Raw genomic sequence first — 18,384 nt, 5'->3', positions numbered from 1 at the left:
AAACTAAGATAGCTAAGATTTGTCATGCTGCAAGTTCTAAATGAAAAGATCAAGAGCAGGTAGGAGGCCACAGGGAGGGTCCCAGCTGGAGAGAGAATACAGCAGGCAGGTAAACGGTAAAAAACTCCTGGCCAAAAAACTGAGCAGGGAGGCGAAGTTAACAGAGGAAGAACTCAACATCATACCAAGCTTAAAATTCATTCAGGTTCAGCAAACTTCTTCCAGCCGAGAGCTGAGTCATATTCAACTCAAAATATTAACTCTGTTACTCCCTCCTCAGAAACTGGCAGACATGTTGAGTATTTCCAGAATTTTCTTTGAGAAAGGTATATTTCAGTTCTGTTTTCAGAATCTAGATGGTTTGTTAACTACAGTGAGGAGGGCAGAATTTTAAAAGAAGGAAGTCTGAACCCCATTGAAGTCCTATCCCATTCCAGCCTATACTTTGCTTCACTTTATGATGCACTATCAATTACAACGAGATGAGAGTAGAGAGTAATCAAGGCTTTATTGCACAGAGATGTTGGCCTCCTACAGCTGTTGCCGAAATGACTGCTGTTCAGAGAGCACACACATTTATACTCCGCCTACTGGGCAGAGCCAGCAAGCAGGGATCTACCCCTGTACCTGTAGTACAGGGGCCTTACGTAATACCCTTGTATGCAGTGCAGTATATACAATGTAATACAACAGTGGTGACTAACACACTTTCACAATCACCGTACACACATTATATATGCTGATGGAAATTTTGCAAAGGAATCAGAAGTAGATGCAAATCCTTTATTTGCAAAAGTGTCTACTTTCTGCCCCAAGCTTCAGCTTGGTCGTGCCGCTGCAATGGGCGCCACGCAAACCTCAGATGCTGAAAATGGCAAGGTGCCTGTCTTCTGGCAATTTCCAGCAAGGTGTGAGATGCAGGTCCCAACTCAGGTGTGCCATCCACGTTCTAGAAGGTGGCAGAGTATGCAGATCATGACATCAAAAAACACCCTCAGGCAAATTTTGGCGCACGTTCTGCCAATGTGGACCGCGCTGGTTCATTTACCAATCCTCTCATAATTGCTACCATCTGAATGTTCCACACAAGGAAACCAGCCCTCGTGCTATTCAAAGGAGCAACCATGCAATTTGCAGGTAAAATGCTTTTGACATTCTTTAGCTCGTGTGAAATTGTGAAACTTTTGGAAGAATTGCGATGTGTGCTTGGAGGGGTTTTGGTGAACTGTTAAGTTTTGAAAGGAATCTTGCTGCTTTCAAACAAGAGAGGTCACAGGATTTTCTACCCTGTCACAAAAATGTTGGTTAGAGGGCAGCACGTTGGCACAGTGGTTAGCACTGCTGCCTCACAGCACAAAGGGTTTGAATTTGGCCTTGAATGACTCTTGTGTGGAGTCTCTACTTTCTCCGTGTATCTGCGTGGATTTCATCCGGATGCTCCGGTTCCTCCACAGTCCAAAAATGTGAAGGTTAGGTGGATTGGACATGCTACATTGCCCCTTAATGTCCAGGGAAGTGTAGGTTAGGTTAAGGGGATAGGGAGGGGTGGACGGTGTAGTGGACCTCGGTGAAATGCTTATTCAGAGGGTTGGTGCAGCCTCAATGGGCCTAATGTCTTTGTTGTGCATCAAGGGATTGTATGATTCCAGGTATGGGGTACTGGGTTCTCCGCACCCCGATGCCGAAATCGCGGCGAGCGTGGGGGGGGGGGGGGGTGGGCGGAGAATCCATTTTCCTGCCTGGAATTGGAACTGGCGCTGGTTCCTGGGGCCATTGCTAGAGACCCGCTCCGCCATTCTCCGCCCTGACCGGCCGAAGTCCCGTGGCGTAGAACTAATGTGGTCCAGCTGGTTCTCATGTGGTGACTGCGGACTCAGTCTGCAGCTGTCCTGGTCGGGGGCGGGCCGATCAGAGTGCCGATTATAGGCGGACGGGTAATGTGTGTGCGGGCGGATAGGGTCGGGCGAGCGGCCGATCGGGGGGTCTATTTTCAGGGTCCAGCTCCGCGGTCCAAGTCCGCCATGGAGCATGGCGTGGCCGCTGGGGACCGCCCTCGAGCGCATGCATGGCCTACGACCCAGAAGTGCGGGCACCCGTATCTGCGGCAAAAGCTGCCAGAACTATGCCGGGTCCCTCCGAACCCCCTGCAGGGCTGTGAATTAGTAGTCCTTTCATGTCAGTTTTTCAGGCCTGAAACTCCACCGTTTTGGCGCTGCCGCGAGAACATATTCCCAATAATGGAGAATCCAGCCCGGGGGCATTTGTTGCAGTTCCTCTTGCTCAGCAACATGTCAAGCAGATGGAGCACAGGCAACAAAGAGGGGAAGCTATATGGATGGGGAAAAGTAATTGAGCTCTTAACTGAAGGCCCGAACCACCAATGGTCTTCAGGGACCACAGGTCTATCTCCACAGTGACTAAGATTCATCAAGGAAGTGATCACTGAACTGAGTCACTTCCTTCATCAGCACAGCAGGGCAAGGATGATGAACTAGGTGTTGGCTGCTGAGTAACAAGGGGTATCCTCTATGCATCTGGTTCTTGATTCGTCTCCGCCACCTAAGCATGGAAAATTGTACACTTATAATTAGAGCACTAGGAATACGGTGGAACAGACCATTGGCACCTTGAAGCAAAGGATCTGCTGCTTAGGCTGATCTGGGCAGTTCTGCAGCACTCCACAGAGTTTGTACCCAAGCTCATGGTGATCTGCTGCGTCTGCTGCATCTTCCACACCCTCTAAATCATGAGATAACAGCCCTTGTCACAATGCATTCAGAGGCCATGTTGGAAGGAGGAACGCAGGAGTAGGAAGAGGTGGAAGGGAGGAGGCACCCGAAACCTTCTCATCCCAGACAACAGGCTTTCCTTGAAGAGTTGCCCCGAGACATCAGCCCCGAGACATCAGTACAGTGGCTGCACAATTCCCCTCCTTTCAACCAATCAACTAGGGACCTTAATATCATCCTTCCGGTTCAAATCCTGAAGTAAAGATACCAACAAAATATTATTTCATAAAAAATTTAACAAGGACACTTCCAATAATCCATTAAAACCTGAACTTTTCACTCTCATGCATTCCTTTGGTGCCTGTCCAGTCAGGTGTCTTTACCCGTGCTTGTACTCCTGTGCAATGCCACACCAATGGCTGCAGGCTACTGCCTTCAACTGGGTAAGCTACAGATAATCTTGGAGGATACCATTGAGTCTTGCGGGCTCAGGTTCAGACTAGGCCACCTCAACGTTGTTGGTGGCATCCTGGGCTGCCTGCTTGAGAAGCAAGAGCAAGGGCAGGTTGAGTAACACTAGTGAAGCCATGAATGTCATCATCCCAGTAAGAAGTCTGACAACACCAAGTTAAAGTCCAACAGGTTTGTTTGAATCACTAGCTTTCGGAGCACTGCTCCTTCCTCAGGTGAACTGCATTCACCTCAGGAATTTAACCATTTCTGCATTCACCTGAGGAATTTCACCATTTAACCTGGTGTTGTAAGACTTCTTATTGTGCTCACCCCGGTCCAACGCCAGCATCTCCACATCATGTCATCATCCTGAGTGAGAACAAGGTCTCTGCACTGTCGAGCCACTGCTACCCGAGGGGCACTGTCTTGGCAAACCTAGTATCTTTTCAAGGACAAACCACTAGACTGCAATGGGGCCTTGCAAGCTTCCTTCAGCAAGGGTATCCCAGTCATGGTGGCAGTGGTCTGAGCCTGCATGGCAACATGCATGGATCTCATGATCCCATTCTGAACTTACACTGCACTGAGACATTGGTGACTTCTGCCTGTGCTACAATGGAAGCTGAGGAAATGGTCAATTGACACTGGCATCATCAACAAGCATTATCTGAGAGCTGGGAGCCACATCTACACTGGAAAGAATTGGCTCAAACGTTTGCCCCCAGCCCTGTGGCAAGTTATAGCCAGGTTCTTCCATATTCCATAGCAATGACAAGGGGTTCTCTGGCAGGCTTGTCAATACTCCAGGAATCTCATTCTGCATGTTCATCAATGTATTCCTGTATGCCGTTTCCTCCGAGACTTCATCTGAGTTCTCTGCGGAAGAACTCACCTGTGACCTGACCCTCTCGTGAGTTGGTACAGGAAATGCCCTTTCCCTCTTGCCTGGCTAGAGCCCGCTTATGCCTGGTGATTCACCACGTGCTGATCCCAGCTTTAGCCTACACTCAAAGCTATGTTCTGTGCCATACCTGAACTGATCTGAGCAATCAGATCAAATGATGGTGCTTCTTGTTTGTGGTCTTGTTTTGCTCCCACTCATCCAGTGACTGGCCAGGCACAGTTCCTAAGTACCAAAAAATAGAAAGGTAGAAGTGGAGGGTTGGGGGTGAGGGAAGGTGGAATGAGGAGAAAAGCAGAAGATCCACCTTTTGCAGCTTTCACTTCATGCCAGATAGCAGGCTGAGAGTGAAATAGGATTTGAGAAGGGGCATAAGATAGGCAGATTCGATCATCCATGAGGTTCTCAGTGCCACTGAATGTCATGACCTCTGCCATCCCATGATGTAGAGTCCAGAGGCTCAGGTGATGCAGACAACTGTGGCTTTTGTCCATTCCCTTGCATTGCCAATCAGATATCCTGCAAGGCATAGGGAAGAATATCAGGGATGATGTTGCGATATGTTTGGGTGATGTGCTTGTCATGGTTGAATAGCTGGAGTTACGTGGAAGCAGCAGTAGGTGAGTATTGGGCTGGCAGCATTGGAACCTGTGTGAGAGGGGGGTCAGTGTTAGGAGTAAGAGAGAAGGGGGGGGGGGGGGAGGGGGCTCCCAATGTTTCTGACATGGCAGTAGAAGCATTAGAACAGAAGGTGGAAAGGAGAGAGGCAATGTTTTCACAGGGAGCCAGCGGCTGTCATGGCATGTCCTGAAAACGGAATGGTAAAGGGTGTTGCTAGGGAGATCAATTCCCAAATTGTGACCCAAAGGACTTGGCAGTAGGGCTGGATGAAGTTCAATGATCTCACACAGGTAGTCAAAGTCAGTGGACACATCTTCAAAGCTGTAGTCTCATGGTCCAAATAATTCATTTGTTTCATTTTTGGTGTAGTGTAGTTAATTGTAGAACCTACTTACACTCATTAACTAAAGTGTAGGATTTTCTAAGGTTGTGTTGGTATGAGGAAGCTTGTCTGCTGACCACAAGAACATTGGCCTAATAGGATTATTATGGTCAAGGTTGTTGTATAGTGCAGGACCAGGATTCTCAGCTGGGGAAGGCGGTTTGGGTTACTCTCATATCCCTGTGATCTAATTTGTCTTCAATATCTGAGATTGGGTTACTATCCAATTTCTATGTGTTACACTATCAAGTCTGAGATTTATTTGCATTGGAGTAGATATTCCTGTGAATATTTGGAGCAGTAGCAGAATGAGGTTGATTTGTTATTCCTCTCAGTACATCATCCTTTAGCTTGTGCTTGTTTATTCAAAAATGTCTCGTTCTTCTGCTTGGTGTGATGAATACGAGTTCTTATCTCCATTTGTCAGTTAAGGACATGGTGGGTTTTTTTCCGAGGTGGTTACTACATTCTGAGTATTATCGTCTGAAATCTTTGTTCCATTAATATCTAAAGAACTTCAGACATGGTTGCAAACAATTTGAAACAAAATTGCACACTTCAGCAGTGAGTCTGTTTGATATTCTGTGGCTGTGAACAGCATTTTCATTGCCCAATGAAGTGTCAAATGCAAGCTGTTCAATGTCTCTCTGTGAAATATCACGTTTTATTTCAAAAGTTGACGTGATCTCTTCTTTATCCCCCTACGCCTCAAATGCAACCAATGTTCAGAGGGTGCAGCCAGAAACCCTTGCCTTGCCTCGAGGAGACACCATGCACTCAGGTGTTTCCTTCCCCAGTATTCTTTCCCATTCTTCGGCGACCTACTTGTATCACTTTACCCAAAGACATCACTAAAAGCTGGACCTTCCTATGAAAAAGGTTGTGCGCATGGTTTCACAGGTTGATAGGGTTGTGAAGAAGGCCTATGGTGTGTTGGCCTTTATTGGTAGAGGGATTGAGTTCCGGAGCCATGAGGTCATGTTGCAGCTGTACAAAACTCTGGTACGGCCGCATTTGGAGTATTGAGTACAGTTCTGGTCGCCTCATTATAGGAAGGACGTGGAAGCTTTGGAACGGGTGCAGAGGAGATTTACCAGGATGTTGCCTGGTATGGAGGGAAAATCTTATGAGGAAAGGCTGATGGACTTGAGGTTGTTTTCGTTAGAGAGAAGAAGGTTAAGAGGTGACTTAATAGAGGCATACAAAATGATCAGAGGGTTAGATACGGTGGACAGTGAGAGCCTTCTCCCGTGGATGGAGGTGGCTAGCACGAGGGGACATAGCCTTAAATTGAGGGGTAATAGATATAGGACAGAGGTCAGAGGTAGGTTTTTTACGCCAAGAGTGGTGAGGCCGTGGAATGCCCTACCTGCAACAGTAGTGAACTCGCCAACATTGAGGGCATTTAAAAGTTTATTGGATAAGCATATGGATGATAATGGCATAGTGTAGGTTAGATGGCCTTTAGTTTTTGACTTCCCATGTCGGTGCAACATCGTGGGCCGAAGGGCCTGTACTGCGCTGTATCGTTCTATGTTCTATGTTCTATAACTCTGTGTCTTGTTACGAAGCCATGCTTTATAAAAATGACTTTATTTATTGACTGGCTAAGGTTTAAAAGGATGAAAATAAGAAGCTTTTAAGATGGCTGCCAAGGGTCAGGTGACCTATGTAATTTCTGCTCAGATGCAGAATTATCTCAAGTCTCCAGAAAGTTCTGAATGAAATGACTCTGCGAGGGGTGCCCTGCCTTGAATGGAGGTGCTGACACGGAACCATTTATGGAATACATATCTCCGAATGTCTGTACGCTTACCCAAATCTCCAATTTTAGATGTGTGGAATTCTCCATTGCCCGACGCCGATATCGTAATTGGTGATCGGGTGGAGAATCCCTTTTGACGTCGAAACCAGGGGTGGCGCCTGTTTTGGATGCTCCGCCCCCTCCAAAACGGCCTCATCGGGGTTTTTGCCACACGCCGATGTCACCTGAAGGTCCTCCCCCGATGCTCCGCCCCCGATGGGCCAAGTTAACAATGGCGCAGATCACTTGTGCTCTCAGTTTTCGTCAACCTCGCATGGTGGCTGTGGACTATGTCCAGCACCGCCACTGCCATGGGGGGGAGCCGTGCCGCTGGCCAGGGGGGCCTCAGCCGGGTCTGGGGAGACTGGTAGAGGTAGTCTGTGGTGGCGAGGGGGGTTCCAGGGGTGCACTATCTGGCAGGTCGAGTCCACGCGTGGCCGTGCCATGTTGTACCACCATTCTCTGCCCGGTTTTGGTGCGGGTGCCGGGGGTTTTACCCATTGCTGCTGCTAGCCTCTCACCAGTCACGGAATTTGTGAGGGTTCAATGCCGATTTTGGAGTCATAAAACGCCACTGTTCCCATGTCAACGTCGGCACTTAGCCGCAAAATTGGAGAATCCAGCCCAATATCTCTGAGTGACACTTACAAAATACAGCTGCAGAGGAACAGGTTTATCATAAGAAGGTATGAACATCCATAATACATCTCCCATTCTATAGTAGTAACTTCTACTTTTAAATCATTTGTGTAGACAATGGATGCATTGATCGTCTGGTCACATTACACAAAACTAACCTCGGACAACAAATCTCATTCATTCCAATAACCAGGGAGAAACAAGCCAGCCTGGAAATCATCAGAACAGAAGACACTAATATGGACCTTTCGCTCTCTCAATCTCTCTCAATCTCTTTGTCTCCACCTAGTTTTACAAGCTCACGCCCTGCCTACAGTTTGACTATCCATGTGTAGCAGACAGAGATTTTGTAAAGAACTCAACCCAGCAACTGCTCTCCAGAAAAATATCTAAATTGTTTGCTTCTTTAAAATGCTTCGACATTGAAAACAGATGGATGACTGACGTCAGCCTGGATCCACTCAAGACATCAACTAACTGGAACCACATCATGTTAATCTTTAATGGACTTCAGCAATATCACCAAATCCAGCCCCAACACTTAATAATCTATTTTTTGTGTTGAGTGAACCAGAGTGTGTGTGTGTGTGTATGTGTGCTTGAAAGTTGAAGCATTTTTATATTTTACTGAGATCGGGTTAAGTACGATAAAACCTATCCTCCTTTTACTTTTAAACAAACTCAAGGACACATCTATTTGTGTTCTTCACACTGTCAGCATGTCTCCAGTTAAGCTTTCAGTGAATTGGCAAGCATATCCCTCGTAACAAAACTATTGTGCTCAAACTAGGAGGGGGGGTGGGGAAAAGTCAAACCATCCCGCCTCTCTCATGCAGCACAGTGGGTAGTGCCCCTACTTCTGAGCCATAGGCTCCGACTTCGAGTGTCACCCCAGGACTTGATGGCCAAGGAAGGTGCTGTCAAACAGGTTGAGTATGACGACCTGCAAATCCTTCCAAACACACTAATGGCTGATGTTCAGAGCGGGAGAGACTCCTGGTCAGCCAAACTTGATGTGGAGTGCCTCCCCCTCCTTCAGGCTATAAGCCCCTGGCAACAGACTAGTGACCAGTTCCAGGGATTACTAGCTATGGAAACAGACAAAAATCTGCCTTAGTGCACCAGTGGAGGCAGGAAGAGAATTGGAATTCCACCTCTCTTCACCTGACTGTAACTGTCATCTATGGTTACATTTCTGTCGTATTTAATTATCCATGAAGGCCCCACCTTCTCAACCTCGCTCCTCACCTGAGGTGTCGTGATCCTCAGGTCAAACCACCACCAGTCAACTTTCCCCCTCAAAGGGTAAAGTAGCCTATCGTAATCTGGGACTGAGATAACTTTGCCTTTTCTTTATTTAAACATGCACGCCAACTTTGAAATTAATTTGGAAAACTGACAAGAAAAATCACATGAGAATTTTAAATTATTTGGCACAGACTATCTTTTTTTATAATTAATTCAAGGGTTGTAATTTGGGTTAGGGTTAGGGTTAGGGTTTATAATTCATTCAAGACTCTTTATGTTTATCGGAATTAAGGCAGTATCAATAAAATAGAAGATATCAAGTATGGGGTGGGAAAATACCATTCGATATCAATCCAGGAGGAGATAATGTTATCGTGGGAAAGTCAGTGTATTAGTAATCCAGGGGCACAAACTAACGTCATCGGGACATGGGTACAAATCCCACCATGACAACTGATGGAATTTATCTAGAATTGAAAGAACCATTACTGATTGTCGTTAAAACTCATTTGTTTCACCAACCTCCTCTAAGGATAGAATTTTGCTGCCCTTACCTGATCCAGATCTCACAGCAATGTGACTCTTAACCATCCTCTGAAAGCAAGTTGGGGTGGTTTGGGAAGCGCTAAAGGCAGCAGTCAGAGGGGAGCTGATATCTATTTGGGCGCACAGGGAGAGGGGGGAGAGGGCCGAGAGGGAGAGGCTGGTGGAGGAAATGGTAAGGGTGGATGGAGATATGCAGACACCCCGGAGGAGGGGCTTTTGAGGAGGCGGCGCAATCTCCAAGCGGAATTTGACATTTTAACCACCGGGAAGGCGGAGGCGCAGTGGAGGAGGGCGCAGGGGGCGGTAAATGAGTACGGGGAGAAGGCAAGTCGGATGTTGGCTCACCAGCTCTGGAAACGGGAGGCAGCTAGAGTAATTGGGGGAGCCACGGATGCAGGAGGGAACTTGGTGCGGGGTGGAAAGGACATCAATGGGGTGTTCAGATCCTTTTATGAGGGGCTATACCGGGCGGTGCCCCCCAGGGAAGCAGGTGGGATGGACCGCTTTTTGGATAGGCTGGAGTTGCCAAGAGTAGGGGACGAGCGGGTTTGGGGGCCCCAATTGAGTTGGAGGAGCTGGTGGAGGCGTTGAGAAGTATGCAGGCAGGGAAAGTGCCGGGGCCTGATGGGTTCCCGGTGGAATTTTACAAGTAATTTTCAGATTTGCTGGGCCCGCTGCTGGTGAGGACCCTGAATGAGGCTAGGGAGGAGGGGGCTCTGCCCCAACGATGTCCAGGGCAATTATCTCTTTGTTCCTGAAGCGGGACAAGGACCCCCTTCAGTGTGGGTCTTACAGGCCGATCTCGCTCCTTAATGTAGATGTCAAGTTGTTGGCAAAGGTGCTGTCCAGGAGGGTGGAGGATGTGGTCCCGATGGTGATTCATGAGGATCAAACGGGGTTTATAAAGGGGAGACAACTGAATGCCAACGTGCGGAGGCTCCTTAATGTCATGATGATGGCGCCGGCGGCTGGGGAGTCAGAAATAGTGGCGTCCATGGATGCGGAGAAAGCTTTTGATAGGGTGGAGTGGAGTCACCTGTGGGAGATGTTGAGGAGGTTTGGGTTTGATGAGGGGTTCATCAGTTGGGTGAGGTTGCTGTACAGCTCCCCGGTGGCGAGTGTGGTGACGAATGGGAGGAGATCGGCGGACTTTCGGCTTTCCAGGGGGACGAGGCAGGGGTGCCCCTTGTGTCCCCTGCTCTTCGCGTTAGCGATTGAGCCCCTGGCCACGGCGCTGAGGGACTTGGAGAGTTGGAGGGGGATTGTGCGGGGGGAGGGAGGAGCACTGGTTGTCGCTGTACGCAGATGATCTGCTGTTGTATGTCGCGGATCCGGCTGAGAGGATGCCAGAGGTGCTGAAGATACTTCAGGAGTTTGGGGACTTTTTGGGCTATAAGCTCAATGTGGGGAAAAGTGAGCTGTTTGTCCTGCGCCCGGGGGGTCAGGAGAGGGAGATAGGTGAACTCCCGTTGAAGAGGGCTGGGAGGAGCTTTAGGTATCTTGGGGTGCAGGTGGCTAGGACCTAGGACTTATCATGAATAGGCTTAACTTTTTGAGGCTTGTGGGGCTTGATGGAGGAGGAGTTTAGGAGGTGGGACGCGCTACCGCTTTCGTTGGCGGGCAGGGTCCAGTCGATGAAGATGACAGTGCTCCCGAGGTTTTTGTTTCTTTTCCAGTGCCTCCCCATATTGATCCCAAAGGCTTTTTTCAGAAGGGTGAATAAGTCGATTCTGGGAGTAAGGAGGGTATTTTTGGAGCGAAGAAGGGAGGTAGGGGGCCTGGCGCTGCCCAATCTGTGTGGATATTATTGGGCGGCGAACGTGGCGATGATTCGCAGGTGGGTGACGGAAGGGGAGGGTGATGCATGGAGGAGATTGGAGGTGGCGTCCTGTGCGGGTACGAGTCTGGAGGCTTTGGTGACGGCCCCACTTCCACTCCCCCCGGCAAAGTACTCTACGAGTCTGGTGGTGGTTGCGTCCCTTAAAATCTGGGGACAGTGGAGGCGGCATAGGGGGAAGTGAAGGCCTCAGTTTGGGCCCCGATACGGGGCCCAAAACAATCACCGTTTTGCGCCGGGGAGAACGAGTGGGGGATTTGGGAATTGGCACAAGGCAGGCATCAGACAGTTTGGGGACCTCTTCCTGGATGGGAAGTTCGCAACTCTGGAGGAGCTGGTGGGGAAGTGGAACCTCCCCCCTGGGAACGCTTTTAGGTATATGCAGGTCAGGGCATTTGTTAAGAGGCAGGTGGCGGAGTTTCCGCGGCTGCCGCCAAGTGGGGTGCAGGATAGGGTGCTTTCGGGGACGTGGGTCGGTGAAGGAAAGATCTCGGCTATTTACCAGCTGATGCAGGAGGAGGAGGAGGCCTCAGTAGAAGAGCTCAAAGCGAAGTGGGAGGAAGAGCTAGGTGAAGAGATTGAAGATGGACCGTGGTCGGACGCCCTGGAGAGGGTGAATTCCTCCTCCTCTTGTGCACGGCTCAGCCTAATTCAGCTGAAGGTGCTGCACAGGGCTCACATGACAGGGGCAAGGATGAGCCGGTTCTTCGGAGGGGAAGACAGGTGTAGGAGGTGTTCGGGAGGCCCGGCGAACCACACCCATATGTTCCGGGCATGTCCGGCCTTGGAGAGGTTTTGGAAGGGGGTGGCGGGGACTTTGTCGGAAGTGGTCGGGTTTAGGGTCAGGCCGGGCTGGGGGCTCGCGATCTTTGTGGTAGCTTCGGAGCCGGGAGTGCAGGAGGCGAGAGAGGCCGGCATTCTGGCGTTTGTGTCTCTAGTAGCCCGGCGCAGGATTCTGATACAGTGGAGGGATACGCGGCCCCTGAGTTCAGAGGCCTGGATCAACGTCATGGCTGGGTTCATCAAGTTGGAGAGGATGAAGTTTGCCCTGAGGGGGTGGGTACAGGGGTTCTTTCGGCGGTGGCAGTCCTTTCTCGACTTCCTGGCGAAGGGGTAGAGAGTGGTCGGTCTCAACAGCAACTTGGGGGTGGGGGGAGGGGGGGGGGAAGGCGGGGGGGGGGGGGGGAGGGTTTGGGGATGGTTAGGGGATTTGTTTTTGCAGCGGTGGGTTTGCTATGTTGTTATTTTCTTCTTTCTTGTATTGCTGTTGGTTTTTTGTTATTATTTATTTTGGGGGGTGAGTTCTTTTCTTGTGTTGGTGTGGAAACACGCCTTGTTTGTTTTAAATTGTGGGGAGAAATTTGTTTTTGAAAAACTTGAATAAAAAGTATTTTTTTTAAAAAAAACATCCTCTGAAACGACAGAGTTCAGTTCAAGGACAATTACGGATGGGCACTGGGCAGCAATAAGTGGCCGGAGGTTCCCGGAGGTTCTGTTATAGACCGCCTGCACCGACTTCATTGTCAGCTTTTGGCGGGCCCACCGCCGGGTGACCGCAAATGGCTGCCGGCCTGCCACCTGCACTTTAAACATTCAGTAGAAATGTGTCTGAATTGGCTAAAGCACCCAGGATTTTTGATGTGATTGTTATAACCTGCCTGCTTACCACTGGCTGGGGACTAACAGCAATCCTGCAATCCTTTGGGAGTATGAGTTTCCCCAATGAGGGGGGCGGAGAAATCATTAGCAGATTTGCTGCATAAATAAAGCTGGCCAGTTTAGAACAGGCTAGAGGAGAGTGAGCAGCAAGGAAGTTGCTGCTGCTGGTTTATATAGATGTTATTGTAAATAAATGTTATTTCTTTCTATCCTACAACTCGTGCTGGATTCTTGGTGGCCTCACAAAACTGGCGACGAGGGTTAAAGTGAACAGCTGTCTACACTGCTGAAGCTGCCTCCCTGGATTTTTGTTGGATACAGGTTGGAAGTTGCTTTCTATTCCACCATGCCTCTGTATGGATGTTTGGATGTTTTTGACGCTGCGCTGGAAAGCTGGAACCAGTACGCACAACGGATGCGTTACTATTTCCGGACAAACAACTTCACCGAAAACGAGCGGCAGGTGGTCATATTGTTCACCGCCTGCAGCCCGCATACGTTTGGGGTGATTAGGAGCCTGACGTACCCAGCTGCGCCGGACACCAAAACGTTTGATGAACTTGTGAACTTAGTGGGGCAACATTTTAACCCAACCCCATCCACGATAGTCCAACGTTACCGGTTTAATACCGCCGAAAGGACCCCAGGAGAATCCCTTGCCGAGTTTCTATCCAGGCTACGCTGGATTGCGGAGTACTGTGACTATGGTGAGACCTTGTCAGAAATGTTACGCGACCGTCTGGTTTGCGGTATTAACAATGCGGCCACCCAGAGAAAGTTGTTAGCTGAGCCAACATTGACTTTTCAGCAGGCCATTCAAATAGTATTGTCCCGAGAGAGCGCAGAACGAGGAGTGCAGGAGCTACAGGGAATGGAGGTGCATGCCTTGGGGCGCAACCCCTTCCATCGGAAAGCGTCCCCCTGCACCCCTGCGGTACCTTGGGCGAGGCGACGTCCGGATCGATGCCAGTGGCCGTCGGACATTCCTCCCCGAAGGGAGCCTTCTCCAGAACTAATGAACGAGGCGCCATGTCCGTGTCAGACTTGTGGGTGCCGACCCCATCGTGGACGCCGGTCCCGGGGGCGCCAGAGGCGCTGTCGTTCCAACAGAAACTGGGGCCAGCCCAAGGGCCGTACCTTCCATTTGGATGAACCTGCAGCGACTACTCCCGAGGATGTGGAGACAGAGGATGACTGCCTGCAGCTGCATTGTGTGGCAGCTCCCCGTGTGGCCCCATTAAAGTGACAGTTGGGTCAATGGTCACTTGCTTGAGATGGAGTTAGACATTGGTGCAGAGGCCCTAGTGATCGCCCAGAGGACATTCGACCGCATCAAGCAGGGTATACAGACCCTTACATTAACCGACACACAGGCCAGGTTGGCCAACTACACGGGGGAACCAGTGGACATTGCAGGAACCACAATGACCCCTGTTGTGTATGGATACCAGGAGGGGCGGTTACCACTTATCATGGTGCGCGGCCATGGGCCCAGCCTGTTGGGTCGGGACTGGTTGCGCCATTCGCGGCTGCAGTGGCAGCACATCCTCCAAACAGTTTCTGAAGGGTTGACTGAGGTGCCAGGACGATACCCAGATGTACTCCAGCCCGGTTTGGGGAAAATAAAAGGGGCTGTAGCCTGTATACAAGTCGAACCAGGAGCCACGCCGTGCTATTTCCGGGCACGCCCGGTGCCTTACGCCTTGCTCGAGAAGGTAGAAGGGGATCTCACTCGTTTGGAGACTTTGGGTATTATCAGGCCCGTCTGTTTCGCTGACTGGGCAGCACCAATTGTACCTGTAATGAATCCAGATGCCTCAGTTCGCTTGTGCGGCCACTATAAACGTACAGTGAATACGGCTTCCCGACTCGACCGATACCCAATGCCTCGCATAGAGGATCTCTACGCGAAGCTTGCAGGCGGACTCTCGTTCACAAAATTAGATATGAGTCACGCCTACCTACAGTTGGAGCTGGACCCTGCCTCCCAGCCATATGTAACGATTAATACACACCGGGGCCTGTATGAATATACACGATTGACCTTTGGACTAACCTCTGCCTGTGCTATTTTTCAACGCGTCATGGAGGGCATTTTGAGAGGTTTACTGCGTGTCGCTGTCTACTTAGATGACGTTTTGATTCCAGGGACGTCGGAGCAGGTACATTTGGAAAATTTGGAGGCTGTCCTTCGACGCTTTTCGGAGGCTGGAGTCCGTTTACGTTGCACAAAGTGCGTCTTTCAGGCGAAGGAAGTAGTCTACCTGGGTTATCGGGTGGACCGCAAAGGTTTTCACCCCGTCGCAGAGAACATGCACGCAATCCAACAGGCCCCCACCCTGACCGACACTTTGCATGTTTGTTCTTTTCTCGGCCTCGTAAACTATTACAGAAAGTTCCTCCCCAATCTGGCAACTTGCTGGCCCCGTTGCACCTTCTGCTAAAGAAGAATCGCACCTGGGTTTGGGGTCAGCCGCAAGAAACTGCTTTCTGGCGGGTAAAATAACAATTGTCGTCGCCTGAGTTACTAACCCACTGTGATCCTGGAAAGCCTTTGCTCACCACATGTGATGCATCCCCGTATGGTATTGGGGCCGTCCTGTCCCACAAGATGGAGAGTGGGGCTGAGCAGCCGATAGCCTTCGCCTCCCGCACATTGACTGCAGCGGAAAAACAGTACGCGCAGATCGAGAAGGAGGGCCTGGCGGTGGTTTTTGCGGTGAAACGCTTCCACCAGTACTTGTATGGCCGCCACTTCACTATCATGACTGATCATAAGCCTCTGCTGGGACTTTTCCGAGAGGATAAGCCAATACCATCCATTGCTTCTGCACGGATCCAGCGCTGGGCTTTCTTTCTCGCTGCCTACGAGTATTCTCTGGAGCACAAATCAGGAACCCAGATAGCGAATACCGACGCACTGAGGATTGCCTTTATCGATCCCCACGACCGGTGAGTTGGTTGCAACCCTAAATCTTATGGACACCCTGCCTGCCATGGCATCACAGATCCATCAGTGGACCCAGACGGAGCCAGTCCTGTCAAAGGTTCGGCACATAGTCCTGTATGGTGGGCAGCAGAGACAGCTCCCAGGCGAGTTGCGGGCATTTTCCTCCAAGTTGTCAGAATTTAGTGTGGAAGACGGTATCCTCTTGTGGGGGACGCGTGTGATTGTTCCGGAAAAAGGACAGGAGCTGATACTAAGAGACTTGCACAATGGGCATCCAGGTATGACTAAAATGAAAATGTTGGCCCGGAGTTGTATCTGGTGGCCAGGCCTCGACACCGACATTGAGAAGGTGGCCCAAAACTGCTCCATTTGCCAGGATCATCAGCAGCTTCCGCCGGCCGCACCCCTACATCACTGGGAATGGCCAGGCGGCTTTGGGCGCGCTTGCATGCGGATTTCGCCGGCCCTTTTCAAGGATCCATGTTCCTTCTATTAATCGACGCCCAGTCTAAATGGCTAGAGGTGCATAAGGTGGTAGGCACAACGTCCTGTGCAACAATCGAGAAGATGCATTTGTCTTTCAGTACGCATGGCCTCCCCGAGGTGCTGGTCACGGAAAACGGCACTCCATTCACAAGTGAGGAGTTTGCGAGGTTCATGAAAATGAATGGCATACGCCATATCCGCACTGCCCCTTACCACCCGGCTTCAAATGGGTTGGCGGAGCGCGCAGTGCAGTCATTCAAACGAGGCCTAAAGAAGCAGTCTTCCGGGTCAATGGACACGAGGCTGGCTCGTTTTTTGTTTTCATATTGGACTATCCCACATGCAGTGACTGGGGTAACTTCCGCAGAACTCCTAATGGGCCGGAGACTTCGCACCCGCCTTAGCATGATCCTCCCGGACATTGGCGCCAAAGTATGCCGCACACAAGAACGGCAGGGACATGGTTATACTCGGCATCGGCCGATTCGGCAGTTTGCGCCCGGTGACCCAGTGTTCGTTCAGAATTTTGCTAGTGGTGCCCAGTGGGTCCCTGGCGTAATCATTCACCAAACGGGCCCTATCTCTTCCCAGACGCAAGCCCAGGGTCGTCTCCAGCGGAAGCATGTAGACCACGTTCGGTCCAGAAAACCATCCCTTCCAAAGATTCCCCGCCCCCGGAGCTCATTTCTACAGCCACAGAGACCAGTGGAAAGTATTCCTCACAATCTTCCTCTGGTGCTGCAATCAAAGCCTGCACAGGTCGTTGCAGAACCGCGTGGAGATAGAGACGCCGAGATGACGGAGGCAGCAGACTCCGGCTCCGAGATGGAGACACAGGACACCTCAGAGGGGGAATCCTCTGGCCCACGGACCGTGGATGTACAACCATTACGCTGTTCATCGCGGAAGCGCTGTTCTCCGTCTCGTTACACGCCGCCCGATTCAGTGCCTCGTGCAAATGGTGTCCGGCTTGCGGCAAAATGAGCCAGAAGCCCTCCTTCGCCAGGGTCTTCGGTGGATTCCTTTGACTTTGGGAGGAGGGATGTTATAACTTGCCTGCTTACCACTGGCTGGGGACTAATGGCAACCCCACAATCCTTTAGGAGTATGAGTTTCTGCAATGGGGAGGGCGGAGAAATCATTAGCAGATTCCCTGCATAAATAAAGCTGGCCAGTTTGGAACTGGCTTCAGGAGAGTGAGCAACAAGGGAAGTTGCTGCTGCGGTTGTGTATGTAAATGTTATTGGAAATAAATGTTATTTCTTTCTATCCTTCAACTCGTGCTGGATTCTTTGGCCCTCACAAAAGCGATCCTTACTTGTGCTTCTGCCCTGGCACTGGTGTGCCACGTTTATAATTCTACATATAATTTATGTTTCTGCGTCCCCGATCAACTTCCTCACACGGGGCATTGTGTTTAGTGAGGTGGTCATTCCTGCATTGAATAGCTGCTCATCACTTGGTTCGACAGGGGGGGAGACGGGTGGGGAGAGTCTGGGTTGCAGCAGGAGTCGAGGAATTTTGGATATGTGTAAGATTCCCTCACAGCCCTGCTGACCTCAGTGCCTGAAAAACAAATATTAACAAAAAAATTGGAAGCACACAAGCAGTCAGGAATTATAAATTGATGACATTTATCACCATGGAAGGAAGCACAGGTAAGACAGAGTGCCTGAATAACCGGTTCTGAAAACGTGGAGCAATTAAAGCATTATTTTTTAAAATTAGCTCATAAGTGTCAGAATTTCTGACAAATGAAAATCTAGCACATCATTAGTTTCTCTGATCCAGCTGTGACAAGGAAGAACCTTCAGCTGCCCTTGGTTTTAAATTGCAAACCATTTAATAACCTATTAACGTCGGGTGTTTGATTCCTTACTGGAACCTTCCAGCAAAGCAGATTGATGAAAGGGTAGATTTAGATTGGGGACCTCAATGGTTTATATCTCGACTAAACCAAAGCCACCTAAATGTGAGGAGAACAGTGGAAATACTACACATAGGTCTGCATGTTATCACACATGCAGAATTTTTTTCACACCTTAATTCAATGAAGATGCAAAGAGCTACGTAGAAGGGAAAAACAGTTCGGACAAGTTTTCTTATTTCCCTGTTTTATAATTTTTTTT

At 49.9% G+C, this 18,384-nt stretch overlaps 1 long non-coding RNA gene across 1 annotated transcript in view; it reads left to right on the top strand.

Moving 5' to 3' along the window:
- Positions 1 to 18,384, top strand: part of LOC119968638 — a 76,074-nt gene that overhangs the window by 7,241 nt on the left and 50,449 nt on the right. The window lies entirely within an intron of this gene.

The sequence above is a fragment of the Scyliorhinus canicula genome, chromosome 1 (assembly GCF_902713615.1).
Source record: "Scyliorhinus canicula chromosome 1, sScyCan1.1, whole genome shotgun sequence".
NCBI classification, from domain to species: domain Eukaryota; kingdom Metazoa; phylum Chordata; class Chondrichthyes; order Carcharhiniformes; family Scyliorhinidae; genus Scyliorhinus; species Scyliorhinus canicula.
The sequence above is the reverse complement of the archived record's forward strand: the minus strand, read 5'-3'. Positions and strand labels throughout refer to the sequence as shown.